The following is a 14,467-nucleotide window of genomic DNA, read 5'->3' on the forward strand; positions in this document are numbered from 1 at the left end:
AATGGTTCAGTTTGTCATTTTAGTGTGGGAGAGCGACTAAATCAGCCCTGCAAGTCAGTGAAATGATTTTTTTTTTGCAAATTACTCTTGAACTTGATCCGTAACCGAGATCCGATCAGTAGCTATTAAGATGCAATAAGAGCACCTGACTTCATGTTTTATATCATCAAGTAGCAGCTCGTTCCAGGTGGAAGCGTTTTCTCGGAACTATGGTCATTGACTTATGTTCCTCCAAATTGGCGGTGGATGATTTACCGGTACGTTTAACCAAAACTAATTTGGCGAAACGGGATGTTTCTAGACCAAAGTCCAATTGCTGGTGTTGAGATCACTTAAAGCTCAAGGGTCATTTAACTCTAGTGAAGTAGTAGGGAAAGCCTTCGTTTGGGCATTATTTGGAGGCTTGAACTAAAATAAAATTAGGAAAAAATCTACACAGAAAAGTAAATTTGACTTCGAAAAAGGTAATGCAATTTGATGGAATTAAGGCTTGCAAGGAAAACAGAATATACAGCGTGTTCAATAAGTTTGAATACACTTTTTTAACTAGTTGTTGTGATTATGCCTTGGCACATAAATAACATATTTTTTAGATTAATGTTGTACTACCATCAGACAAACTATTAGGTACTTGTCTTGAAAAGTTCACAAGTACTGGCACACGCAAAAGAAGGTTTTTTGGACCAAAATGAATGGCTTCCAGTTCGTCAAATACGACGTTTTTGGCTTAATTTTAATGATCATTAATGTTTTCGAGAATAAACAAGTACAAAATACAGCCCAGCAAACATGAAATTGTATCAAAAATGATAACTTAAGTCGTTTACGATGGTGTTGTAATTCGCAATTTCAATTACATAGTGGAAAGATCGTATAAAATGTCTTCTGAAGTCAGTTTAAATTGGATATGATAGAAAGTCTGCCATGTTTGTAAATTTTGAAATTATTTTGCTCCCGCGAGGGCTTCGATATAGAAAAGCACCATCATGTTCTCTCGTCATCCAGTACTGCATCCAGATGGCCATTAACTATATGGGAGTTGAGTAATATTGACCAACTATAGAACTGGAAAATATTGCTGCTGGCAACGATTTGAAGGCTATGAGAGTAAAATCTTGCGCTCTCTTACATTTTTCTGATTGGTACGAATAAGGTGTCGGATAACGCGCAATTGGTATAATTTTCGTTGCTTAAGAATGAAATGAAATTTATGTTTGTATATTGCCTCCACTTTGGTATGTGAATGCTGTTTTTTTCAACTTTTATACGATCTTTCTATTATGTATATGCAACTTGATATAGCGTAAGAATATAACAACCCAAATATTTGCTGGGAGGGTGGCCACAGAACCGGGAAACCTAGGAAAACCGGGAGTTGAAAAACGCACCCGGCAAACTGAAAAAAAAAACGATAATTTAGACCCAAAACCGAGAAAATTAACAGAAGAAAACCGAAATTCAGTTTTGGTTCCAAGATCCTGTATTCAACCCAAAATTCCAAATTCATAATTATAATTTTCAATTAAGACAGAATTTACCGTTAAAAATGTGTAAGAAGAATATCATAAGTTTTGAAATAAACTACTTTGATTTCTCTTCAATTATCCATCTAAATCAGTGGTTTTCAAACTTTTTTCACTCAACGCCCCCTTTTTCAAAATTTTCGAGTTCAACGCCCCCCTGGGAAATTTTTTAGAAAATCTTAAAATAATGATAATCTGGATCGTTGAAAAACCATTAGCTTTTGGCTTTATATTGTTGTAAGACTTAACACAAAACTCAGTCAAATCTATATGAGGCCCTCAAAAGGCCAAAGGGCTAGGTAGGGTATTATAAGTGTAAAATGGTCCATTTTAATTTTATTTTATAAAACGATTCTTCATATTTTAAACTATATTTCGTGATTTTTCAGAGTTTTAGAATTTTATTTACAAACTATTTCGTCGGAAAGAAATATGCAACTTTTCGAAAAATGTATGAAAAATTACCAGACATAAAAACTTAAAAGCGCGTTTTCTCGAAATTTCCTTTGATTCACTTTTATCCTTTTGGCTGAGAACTTAAAGTTAAAATTCTCTTGCCTAAAAATATTCTTTGAATTTTTCTTTCCAAAAAACTATCACTAAATCACAGATCACACCTTTTACACAGATTTTTTCAAAGGTTTTATTTTTTTATCAGTTTTTTTTTAAGAAAATACATTTGAAAAATTGTCAAGCCTTGCCATCCAAAATTAATCTTTTTTAGTATAACCCAAAATAATCTTAAAAAACCACATCAACATGTAGAGGGTATACAAAATCTGTGACAATATAAAAAAATCTTTTAGATACATTTTTCGAAAAAAAATTGAGATACTGAAACAAAAATTTGCATGGAGCTCTGTGAAAATATTGTTAATTTAGTCTTGAATCTGATGTTTAGTTCTGTAACGTAATTTAATTGTTTTGCATGGAATTTAATCTTTTTAAAATCTACTTTGTTTCGTGATTCGTGAAAATATGAATTAAAACCTCACCGCCCCCTTAAGCCCTTCCAACGCCCTCCAAATTTCAAAATTGAGCTCACCGCCCCCTGGAAACTCACAACGCCCCCAAGGGGGCGGTAGGGACCACTTTGAAAACCACTTATCTAAATTGAATAAAAAAATTCACAAATTTCACCGGAATCCAGAGTTTAAAACTGCCAAAATGTCTCTTAAAATTTGTTCAAGCTCCGCACATTATTACAATCATTAAAGAAAAATAAACAATCATATAAAAACAAGCAAATAATGTTAAATTTTTGTTGCAAATTTGGAAATTCTAAAAGAAGCTAATATTATAAATTTTCAGTCATTTTGTTTAATTCGAGAGAGGGTCCAGATCATTTTTTTCAAGTTGTGCTTTCAAAATTTACAATTTTCGATTACTGGTCATCATTTATCCAGAAAATTTTGATTGAATTACACTTTTTCAAGCTTGAAAATGTTGAGATTCCTTTGAAAACTGCGAAAACCGTGACGAAAATTGAAATAAAATTTCAAAAATTACTGAGAAAATTTACTCCAAATAGTTATATGAATTTTTAGCAACACTGTACAGAATTTCTAAGAGCTTTTTATGAGGGTGTGTTTACGTCGATAGAAGACACTACATATATTCTATAAAATTTTAAAATGATTCAATGCATGGTACTTCGCTTGAATTTACATATTTTTGTTTTGAGTGAAGTTTTTAAACCAAAGTATTGCAATAAAATTGATTATTTTTACTTTTTTTCTTTTCGATAGCACAAGGCAGCACATTTTCCGAAGGTTTAAGAGCTGATTTTGACTGAGGAGCTGATTCGAGGGCAACATATTCAAATATGCAGTTTGATTTCTTTTTCTGTCAGGTTTAGTTTTTGAGATTCAAGGGTTAATTTTTAAATTTTTTAACAACTTTTTCGAAGGTTTCGAAAACCGATAGTAGTTTAAATTTCTGACACAACTGAGGCATCCTTTAAGTTTATTTATCACAGTCTGGTGAAATATGGGAGTTAATCGATGTTTTGGATTTCTTTCAACAAAATAAATCAGATATTTTTTTCGAAGTATAGTAAAAATTCCCAGTATCCTACAAAATTGTTAATAGAATTGGAATCTTCGATACCGGAACCTCAAAAATGTTTTTAATGAGTAACATTTTTTCTTTTGTATTTTTGAAAGTTAAGTATTTTTTAAGAATAATAATATAAATCCTCTATCAAATGAAGGATAATAATCAAATTCGAAACCAATTGTTGCTCCTATTTTGATTTTGGAATTCATTCTTCAGTTGTCAAAATGCCGTCCAGAATTTAGCTCGCGCATCGCGAAAATCCGAGCTACTCGCACGCAAAGCTGGCAAAATTGCTAAAAGTTGCCAAATCAACCGTTACAAATGTAATTAAAGTGTTTGAGGAACGTTTGTCGACAGCCAGGATGTCTGGATCGGAGGGAAATCGAAAACCGGAAGCCGCTGAGACGACAAAGAGAGTTGCCGGTAGTTTCAAGCGAAACCCTAACCTCTCTCTCCGAGATGCCGCAAATAAGCTGGGTGTCGTCTACAACCGTGCATCGAACCAAAAAACGAGCCGGACTATCGACTTACAAGTAGGTAGTGACTCCAAATCGCGATGATAAACAAAATACGACGGCCAAAGCGCGATCCCGGAGGTTGTAAACGACGATGCTGACGAAGTTTGACTGCGTGGTAATGGACGACGAAACCTACGTCAAAGCCGACTACAAGCAGCTTCCAGGACAGGAGTTTTATACGGCAAAAGGAAGAGGAAAGGCAGCAGATATTTTCAAGCACATGAAACTCTCAAAGTTCGCGAAGAAATATCTAGTTTGGCAAGCCATCTGTACCTGCGGCTTGAAAAGCAGCATTTTCATAGCTTCCGGGACTGTCAACCAAGAAATTTACGTGAAAGAGTGTTTGAATAAACGTCTGCTGCCTTTCCTGAAGAAACACGGTTGTTCCGTACTGTTTTGGCCGGGTTTGGCATCTTGCCATTACGGTAAAAAGGCCATGGTGTGGTACGCCGCCAACAACGTGCAGGTGGTTCCCAAGCACAAGAACCCTCCCAACACGCCAGAGCTTCGCCCAATTTAGAAATACTGGGCTATTGTCAAGCGGAACCTTAAGAAGACCAAAAAAACTGCTAAGGACGAGCAGCAGTTCAAGGCAAACTGGCTTTCTGCGGCGAAGAAGGTGGACAAGGTGGCTGTACAAAATCTGATGGCAGGGGTTAAGCGTAAGGCCCGGCAATTCGGATTTGGAAAAGCGGAAGCCTAACTGAATATTTTTCCTGAATTTTATTGTAATTAAACTTGAAGAAGAAATTTAATTTGATTTTTCAAATAAACGATTTCACCGATTTACAGGCGTTTTCCCTTGACCAAATTTTGATCGTATCACCCTTTATTTCAACTTTCCAATTCACTTTATAATTTTTTTTTTACTGTAACTGCTCTAGACTTTATGCCAACACTGGCACAGCCAATCATGCCATTTTTGGTTCAATTCACGTTTTATCTAATTTTGGTATAGAGATAGCTTCAATCAGCACCGAAACTCTGCAACTTTTTCTTTGGGTGAAGAAAATGCGTTCCTCATAACGCTACTGCCCCCTGAACATTTCTGCAGGTCTTATATTTAACCTATAAATTTTTTAGTGAAATTTCCTAAGCTTTTTTTTCCAGGAACTATTGATAAGCCCATAATGCATTGCAATTCATACTTATTTTTCGTTTTTATACTACAGGAGTCTTTACAACCACTAGAACTGGTATTTGGTTATGACAACTTATCATCACTGACAATATTATCATGTTCTCTTAGAAATGTTTCTTAGAATTTGTGAATCATTGGGAAAACCCTTATTGCAACATCGCAAGAAAGATTAAAACCAACGTCTAATACCGCGCCTTTGGCATTCTATAATCCTACTTCTAAGCCGCAACATCGATGAAGAAATTTCATAAAAAACTGTTGAATAGAGAAAAAAAATACGAGAAAAGCTTCCCTCTAGCTTCCCAAAAAAAAAATAGAAAGATTAAACCTATGATAGCTGCTGTGATTTGGCTATGCATATTTATTTTGTAACACACCCGCATCGATTACGAGGGGGTGATGATTGTGCCTTAAGCTTAATACCAACCGTGCCGCGGTATCTTTATCTGCTTTTAGTTTTCTCCCCGATTTGAAGCACCATTTTCGCAAAGCCGTGTGTGGGTGCTTCCTTCCTTACCTTCTAAAAAAGGTAGTTCCAACGTATCAACAAATATAGCCAAGTTCGAGGCCGGAGAACGCTAATTACGTCAGCTAGGCGGCCGAAACATCGCCGAAAATGTTATCTCTCTGCTGCTACAGGCAGGATGGAATGACTCTTTGTTTTTCCCACTTTTAATGGTCGGAAGTCACGCGTCCTTCTTATATGGGTAGGTATCAGCCATTCATTTAGAAGATGCCAAACCGTTGCATGCAATCTAGGGTTTTTAATCGCATCATTTTACCTTCGAAGTCAGTTCGGTTGACGTTTGTTGTTGTTGTTGTTCGTGAAGGTCAAACCCTCAGAAATGTTGAAGAACGAAAGACCCATAAAATCATTGATGTCATTGCTGCAGCCAAACAGGTACTTTATAGGCCGGTTGATTTTGATGATCCACGTCAACAGGCAGGTTGTTGAAAAAGCACTTGACCTAAAATTAGGTTGTAAGTTCAGTATTTATGTAGAAAAATTGAAAATTAAAAATTGAAAATAAATTTATATAACTATGGTTCGAACAAAAATAAAATCAGCAACTCATATACATATACGGAAAATATGCGTCATTTTTGTGTGAATAACTAGAACAAAATTCGACCTCATCAAGTTAATCATCTTGAACTTAATAATGATTACTACTGGTTGCGACATACTTACTGCAGACTTCTGCAGGCTTTTTTTCTATTTTTGTTGTTGTTTTTTTTTCACCGCTTCTTGTTTTGCCATGCTCTTAATAGAAAGTGAGATTTTACTATGCGCGTATTTCAACACCAGTGATTAATGGACCGGGCGTTTGCGTCTTCAGTGGAGTGTTAGTTGTGGTGTGTATATGGTCCGACTGAGCGAACTGGAAGTACAGAGGCAGGCATGCTTCATCAGTCAGACTGCTCATTAGTAAAGAGCGCGAAGATACAAGTGGTTTGCGATATTCCTGAAATGTGGGTTACCGCATATACTTGATACTTTGTTTTCACATCATCTGGAGTAGAAAAGCCTGCTCGATTGCAGTAAACTTTGTTAGAAAAAAAAGTCATTAATGCAATGCTCCAAGGAGAAAGAAATTGGAAAACACTGTACTTTTGATTTTATTTTGGGTCTACTTAAAAATTTTATTTAATGAAAAAAATTGTTTTGAGTGTTGAATACATTTAAAGAATCAGGAGAAATTAGGCCAAGACAAGCACCTTAAGCCTTAAGGTGGTTTATCCATATTTTTTAAGTCAAACCTTGAGGTATTATTTGCTGTATGGCGAAATGAAATATTTGATTAGCAGCAAGAGCATTCGATCGAATTGGTGAGAGTACCTTTATAGTTCCCTGAAAATTTAATTTTACGTTACAAATTTAATCATAAATATGATAAATCTTATTTTTAAAAAATATGCATTTACAAAACGGAACTCTAAATATTTCGAACGTCATCAAAGCATAGAGAAATTCTGATTAAAGGTGCGCGTTGTCATGATGAGCGTAACCTGACAAAAAGTTTTTTTTCCACCTTTTTGGTTGAAATTTACTCTAATTATTAAATAATTATCATTTCTCTGGAAATAACTTATTATTTTCATATTTACTCATTATATTATTTTTCAATTTTAGAGATAAAACTTGAAAAATTTTAATAGCTTAGTAAGTGGGTCCCAGTATAAAAATTTCCGAGCAGCCCGCTGCGAAGTTTCTCATATCCTAGAAATGTTCTTTAAAGGTGAAACTAATTCAAATGTAACTAAAATAAAATTATATCAAATTCAATAACATGAATTCCAGATGTGGTGCTGAACACTTTTTTTAATTTTTTATAAACTGTGTTATTTTTCACTTGTCAATATAGAACAATTACTTTGGATTAGCGTTTTCTAACAATTTCGTATATATTTATCAAAGCTTAGAAATCTATCAGGGAGATTTTTTCTTAAATTATCATTTTTTCTATAAATGGTTGTTTTGATCATCAAACGCGTAATGTCAATTTGAAATGAGACAGAAAAATATTTTACTCATTAATTTTTTGTTCATATTTCGTTTCTTTAAAATATTACTATCAAAGTTTCAAATTATTTTTAAAGTTTCGATTGGTTTTCGTGAATTTTGACCAGCAATTAGGTTTTATGATTTGATTAATAATCAGTACAATATTCGAGAAATCATGATTACACTCTGTTTGAGAGTTATTCCTGATAACTTCTGAAAATCAGTAACTGATAATACACCGAAGTTTATATTAACATCCCTTTAACATATTATAGTGAGAAAACTGCATTTTAAGATCCAATAAGAAATCAATGTAGTTCGTGGTCCAAAAGATTCTTTCCTCAAATGTCAAATAAAAAAAAGTACTTCTACTGTTCGGAGCCGTTCTCCCAAAATGGCAAAAATGGCAGCTAAATTTGCACTATGTTGTTGTCCAGAAATGTGGGAAAATCATGCTTGGAACACCCCTACAGAGAAACATATGAAACATTTCAAAGCAGATTAACAATAAATAATGATTGCTCTTAAGAGTGTCTCTAAAACTAACTACATCCATTCTGTTTGAAGATAGTGTGACATTTAATTGCTAATCTTTAATCCATTCTAATAAACAAGCTTTCAGCGCTCCAGCAGATAAGCTCATATTTCAAGCATCGCCTCGCTATTTATCCGCCAGGCGCTACTTTACTACAGATAAGACTAGACTTCCTAAGCCGCGAAACCGCAGACATATTATCGCATAAACAAATACCATAACCACAGAAGTTGGGCTGAACATTGTTAATCGTTGTTTCCCGTTTGCTTCGTTTTTCACATTGGTGCCCTTTCGATCTGTTTTATGATGCCCTTTTGCTTTAAAAAGATTATCCGATATAAAAGTTTTCCATGTGCACAACAACACGCACATCGCTGCCTAGAGAGTTGTTGAGGTTCAAGATCAGACCGGCAGGCGGTGGTGTCTATTTATGCCGTTAGCAGCAGCAACATTGCTGCAAAATAAAATGTAATAGCAAAAGAGCAAAGAGCATACGCTACTACTACGGCGTCCTACCTATACTGGAGATGGATGAATGTTCGCTGTATGATGCTCCAGTTTTATCGGGAAAGGTAAATTGAGCGATAAAAATGTGCGCTATGGCCTGTTAAACTTACTTTACGGCTATTGTGTTGAATCACCCGGTACGAGCTCGTCGATGATGACGACAGTTTTTCATGGTACATATCTCGGATTCTGTAACAGAAATAAATCATCACAACGAGATTAACAATGTTTCCACAGATTCTAAGTTTCATTTGACTATTTATTTTTCTCTAAAAATAAATTATTTGGATTTTACTGGAATTTATTCCGGTAAATTCGTGTCATGTATTCTGAAAAAGACTTTGAACCATTTGTCGAAATCAATTGACAATACATTCGAATCGCGAAACTATTTTAACCTGACGCTATAATAGGGTCTATTGGGTAGGGTATCAAATGACCAACACAAATGATAACAAAAATTTCCTTTGAATGAATTTTCATACTACTTTGAAAACATGCGGCATTTTTACAATCATCGAAATGTATGTATGTATGAATCGCATTGTACCTATTCTAGTTCTTTTCAGATGATAATTTGTATAAGCATTTTTTCTTAAACGAACACACACATACAGCATCTCAGTGAAACTTCATGTTTCTTTGAAGAGATCTGAATTCTATTTAAGACTAAAGCGTACATCTTTCAAGGATCATAATAATGGCTAGCATCTTACTAATACTAACACCACCAGCCCATAGAAAGAGTACTATATATGCGGTGCCCTCTGGCTTAGAAGACTGAAACGCTATCCTCTAGGCCAGGCATGTTAAACTGGGGGTTCGCGGGCCGCATGCGGCCCGCGGCCTAGGTCAATACGGCCCGCGTAGCCCCGTCTTAATTTGTCACAAAAAAACACCACTGATTTTTATGTAAAATATTACTGCGAAAAAACTGAAGCTGAACGTACCGATTTAACTGATTTTGGGTGCGGCCCTCTACGCCATAGAAAATTTTTAATGCGGCCCGCACACCTAAACGAGTTTGACATGCCTGCTCTAGGTTAAAGCATTATCTTGTACCTACACTCACAAATTAGACTTTACTCCAATGATTACCTTCCTTGGAGGTGAAATTATCGGTATAAAATTCTATGCCGGACCGGCACTAACAAGCTTTCTCATCGCTGACATTGTCCTCCCAGCGCAACTGTATCGTACATGTCTGAAAGAAACAAAATATCCTATCACAAGATAAAACAGGATGGAAACATTCAGCCAGCAGTGATATTGTCGAATAATGTACCGAGCGCTGTATGAGCATGTAAACCGGCCGGCATTAGAAAACATTCCATTGTTTCCAACCCCCGGCAAACAAACACTGGCTAAGATTTCCGGCAGTAAGCAGCTGTGCGTGTGTTTGTAAACCGGTAATAGAACACAGTTTCTAGTTTCCTATTCTCATACCATTCCCATCAAAGACAAAGGAGGATGAAAAAAAAAACACCGGCCAAACGGCAGACGGCAGCCGGACCTATATTCAAATATATTTCTGTTTGATTGTCGACCAACAAAAAATCTGAAGGTATCAATTACACACTACCAAAATAATCTGGAAAACTACATCACATATGATGTAAATAAAAAGAAGCATCATACTAAATTTATAAAAAATATTCTATTTGAAGGAACTAACTGCTTCAACAAATTACTTTGGTCCACAACTTGACTGAACACTTTGTTTACATTAGTGTGTTAATGTTTTTGACAGTTTTTATCTTTACATGACATTAGCGCGTTCAGTGTAATGGAATATTAATTTAACTCCATGGCGTTATTACATTGCATGTCGTGTAATTTTCAAAAAAATTCTAATTCAGTGTTGAGAATTTTGTGTGACCAAAAAAATTTGTAAAATTATATCATACATGATCTAACGAAAAAGAAGCATGCGATATGATGGAATTTTCAGTGTAAGTTGATTAGAACACGTCTGTCAACTTCTAAACACGTGTAAAATTTGAAAACATGTAAAATATTTAAGTTGTGTAATATTTAATTCGCACTGAATATTCCCTTATATGTGATGCTTCTTCACAGTACTAAATATTCTTGTGCATTTACACTATTATACACTAACCTGCAAATAAACACTATTTTCTTGGAGCATCAAGTGGAACCTGTTGCTTATCGGTCAGCCGTTTGGTGTTTGTTTGTGAAACGTTTCTGCTACTCATCGTTTCAAAACTCAGATTTTTTTCTTTGTTTTTATTTACATCATATGCGATGTAAATTTACATCAAATAATCGCATTCTGTGTCAAGTAATATGCGTGTCATTAGAATTCCGTGCTCTTCTGGATTCAAATGTTATTAGTCTGTTTATTTATATTAAAAAATCACGTTCTACGTCAGGTAATATTAAAGGTTTTCAATTTCAGTGGTGTTAAGGATTAAGATTTTTTTTCTACATTACCGTTCATAATTGTAAAGAAATTGGAAGCACGCGCACTGTCACCTAGACTTTGAACTTCCATAACTTGTTACTCTGCTGATTTTTATCAATTTTTTTGGGTACACCCAAAATAATCTACACGTAGCGGCTACGTGAAAAACTAATTGATTTTCACGTAGATGCTACGGTATAAACATTTAAACGCGTCGCTATAAGAATCGGTGCATAATGAACATTAAATAAAATTTACGTGAATTTTTAGTGAGTACAACATGATGTGATAATGAAAGATTTGTGAAATTCGTTTAGTATTGAAACGTAACTATGGTTGATTTGCTCGTTGCTTTTGTTTTGTTTTTATTTCCATTTTTATTTAAAAAAACAAGAAGTTTCTTTATAAAGAATTTTATTCTAAATTTCATTTTGCACTACACAAACCGAATTTTAATCCAACACTTAATCACAAAAAAATCAGCAACAATCCGTATTCCGTGCCTGGTTCGATTGGGGTTTCCTGTAAAATAAAATAAAAAGTTGAATAAATAAAAATGAATTTTATGAATAGTAAATAAGTTTGCTTTACCGGATCAGTCGAGGATTCGTTCTCTTATAATTCCTGGAAGGTACCCGGATTTACTTGATCCGCAAACCTAACGCCAACCTTCTGATGTTTCGAGGTCTGAAAAAATAAAATAATTTCGTTGGTGAGAAATTTCAATTTCACCATGTCCAAATCAACGGTAAATCTATTCGGCCACGAATCCCGAATATTGTGTCAACTCACCTTATAAATATTCCTGGGAAAACTGGTAGAAGAAGCGGGCTTCGGTGTAGTACAAGCGAAAACTAAACACAACTTTTTCAACTGCTTTTTCCAAAACGAAAAAAGTCAGCTGCATGACCTTTTCCTATAAGAATTTGAGAGAAAAAAAGTCGAAACCGATTTAAAGCATCCACTTAGACTTTACGTGAAATTCATGAGGCAATTATGTTGAAGTAAAGTAGTTGCTACCGGGGCGTCCTTGCTACACTGGGGTTAATACAAAATTCACGTAGAATCGATATGATGCATCAAAATCTTAGTTTACGTGAAAAATACCGTAGAAATAATTTCAAAATTATTTTGGGTGTAGGATAGATTAACTTTCACGCTTTTTTATTACAAAGTTTGAGCTTTCTAAAAATTGTGTGGCCTGAGATACTGTAATTCTACGAAAGCAGAAAATTTGATAAAAAAATATCGTCAGAGTGTAAAGTTATGGAAGTTCAAAGTCGAAGTGACAGTGCGCGTGCTTCCAATTTCTACACAATTATGAACGGTACTGTATATATGCGATAGATTATCTGATTGATGTTTTGCGTTCAAAAATACATATAATAGATTCAACTATAGTCGTATGATTGATTTTATGCATTCAATACTAAACATAGTAAATTCAACTTTACAGGTGTGTTTGATTCAACTGTAAATATAAAAGATTTAACTAAATTTCTATGATTGATTTTGGTCGTTTAACTATACAAATTATCATATCTTAAGATGGTTTTTGGGAATCTTCGTTTTATATTTTATTCACGAATTTGTTTCATGCTCGCTTTTCAGTAATTTTATTTTGACTCATCCATACTTACTTCAGAAACTGACTATCGTTATCATCGGGGTGTCAGTATTTCGAGGGGAAGGATACCGATTGATCGGGTATTCTGCAGACAAAATCTTAATTAATTTTAATAAAATTGAAAAAGGGACAAAACTTACCGTATCACGATGGGTGCTTCCAACGGGAGCAATGGTTTTGAGCACCAAACCAAGTTTGGTTTCGGTAGCAACCCGGGCCGAACACCTTAATTAGTTTCCGGGTCATCTTCAGCCAAAAGAACTTCCGTAAGAAGAAGGCGGCAAGGTCTGAAGAATTCGGTTACCGGGAATTGACCTAGAAAAGAAAAAAAAACAGTTGTTTTTTTAAATTCTACAAATTAACCTGTTGGTTCATGCAGTCGTTTTTTTTTGTTTTTTCATTGCTTCACATTACACGCATGCACTAACTACACTTATGTTCATGTAGTGTTTGGATGTGCATGTATTTATTCAAGTTGCTTGGGATTATATTTACAGTCGATTGAGTAAGGTCAATCATCAATTTGTAGTTGAGTCTATTATATTTAAAGTTGGATGCGAGAAAGTCAACTACACATTTATTTTTGGTATAATTGGCTGAAATAATTGGAACAACTGTCGTCTTTCTTCTCCGTGATGTTTCATTGGGTTCGATTCTCACTTAATTTTTTTTTATTTTCGGATAAATTATCCAATTAGGATATATTGACAGTTCTTTACGACACTACTTTACCGAAAAGCCTCAGCCCTAACCTCTTAAAATGAACTACCTAAATGATAGATTTTATCAAAAAGACATACCCAAAATGCGATTTTCCTAAGACAAAATTGCCGTTTTCGCCCCTTCGAGAACCGGTTGAGTTTTCAATGTTTTGATTTTGAATGCTACCAAGTGGAGCCAGGTCAAATAATTTTTAAAATTTCGCACAAATTTTTTAAAACCTCATCTGAAAATCATAAGTTAAAGCAAATTTGACAATTTTTTTAAATGTCTTCTTCATATCTCAGTTCATGTAATAACTTTAACTTAAAATGTAGACATCTTCAGTAGGGACTTCATTCCTTTAGGTTTGTAATTGTTCCTATTTGAAAACAACCTGCCCAATGATTTGAAATATGCCCATACTTCTTGTAATATGAAACATTTTCAGCTTCACTATCACTCACAACTGCCTAAACACCCAAAATTTACCGTGCTTAGAGATTTTAGAGGCGCGTACAATCTGCAAAGTTGCAATCAAATGTGTAGGAAATGTTGACAGTTGAAAATTGAGTTACAGAAACAAGTAATAAAAAGTGATCAAATATTCATTTTTGTCATAACAACCTGGCAACTCTGATGAGGCCATACCCAAATCAAGTTTCGAGGTTATGGCTGAGGCCAACCAGTCATCAATACTATCGACCGTATATACCCTTATATCTATAAGAAATTTTGCCAAAACCAACTCGAGACAGTATTTTGAAACTGTTCGATCATATACAACTCTTTTTTTTTAAATTTTCCGCTATTCCTTGTATAATTTCCTCGTAGTACAATCGTATAATCGTAGTATCTCAGGTACCCAATAAATTCGATAACTCTGTTCGCTCTATAACCATTCTAAATTTGAAAATTTGGATCATAA

At 34.7% G+C, this 14,467-nt stretch overlaps 1 protein-coding gene across 3 annotated transcripts in view; it reads left to right on the top strand.

Annotated features, from left to right (window-relative positions):
- LOC129748020 (serine/threonine-protein kinase GL21140-like) overlaps window positions 1-14,467 on the top strand; it is a 75,086-nt gene that overhangs the window by 49,420 nt on the left and 11,199 nt on the right. The window lies entirely within an intron of this gene.

The sequence above is a fragment of the Uranotaenia lowii genome, chromosome 2, assembly GCF_029784155.1.
Source record: "Uranotaenia lowii strain MFRU-FL chromosome 2, ASM2978415v1, whole genome shotgun sequence".
Lineage (NCBI taxonomy): Eukaryota > Metazoa > Arthropoda > Insecta > Diptera > Culicidae > Uranotaenia > Uranotaenia lowii.